We start from the raw sequence: 1,072 nt of genomic DNA, 5'->3' as shown, positions 1-1,072 counted from the left end.
TTAAAAGAATAAATTAAAAATGGACAAAAAAAAAAAAAAAAAAAAAAAAAAAAAAAAAATACCCACCAAATTTTGTAACTTATTTAAAAAATATAAAAATACAAACTCCTGTCCGTAGATTTGGGTTAGTTTGAGGAAATCTTTTGGACTAATTATATTGTTGGTAATTCGAGCAACCCTATAAGTTAGCAACTTAACCCAATCGGACCCAGCTAGGTTACTTATCTACCATACATATTACATAAATAACTGAAATATCATAGAAGTGTCTGTAACTCTATTTTTTGATTGGTTGAGTTGACATAAAAAATGTCAACTTTTGAGTCAACCTAAATTATGAAGTTTTTTAAAAAATTAACTCAACTCTATTTTTAGATTAGTCAATTAAACTTGATTTGAATCTGAACGTGTTGGAGAGGCTATATTTAGAATATGGGTTAGGTTATAAGAGGAGACTCAAGAATTTAGACATTAAATCACAAACCTTTTCATACGTTCATTTTGACGAATACATTCAATATAATTTCTTAATCATGACTATATAAATAAATAAAAAGTAAATAGAATAAATATTATTTATTTTAAATTACAAATTTAGTCCTTAAAGTTTTTAAAAATAGTCTAAGATCCCCAAATTTTTATTTTATTCCTAAGCTTTATATACGTTAAAATTTTAATTTTTTAATTAGTAGATTCATGAATTTAGAAAAAATAAATATAAAATTTTAAAAAATTCAAGACCTATCAAACCATAAATGAATGTTTTGAGATCTATTAAACATTTTTTAAAGTTCGATGGACATAAAATTAAGAATTTAAAAATCAACATGATGGTTAATGAGAACCGTCGTAAATATGTAAATAAGAACAATATTTCCATTAGATCCAAACATTTTTTTAGTTCGGATAGAATCAACGACATAGAACTATCTAAACATGGGATTTCAAATAGTCTATAGAAAATTGTATCTTCTCAGGAGTGATTTGTCATCTTATAAAGTTTCCTTCATATAATTTACATAATAAGTTCTACATTATCTTATTTTTCAGAAGCAACGAAGTTCATCTCAAA

Source organism: Cucurbita maxima, unplaced genomic scaffold (assembly GCF_002738345.1).
Source record: "Cucurbita maxima cultivar Rimu unplaced genomic scaffold, Cmax_1.0 Cma_Scf00008, whole genome shotgun sequence".
In the NCBI taxonomy this organism is placed as follows: Eukaryota; Viridiplantae; Streptophyta; class Magnoliopsida; order Cucurbitales; family Cucurbitaceae; genus Cucurbita; species Cucurbita maxima.
Note: the sequence above shows the minus strand (reverse complement) of the source record.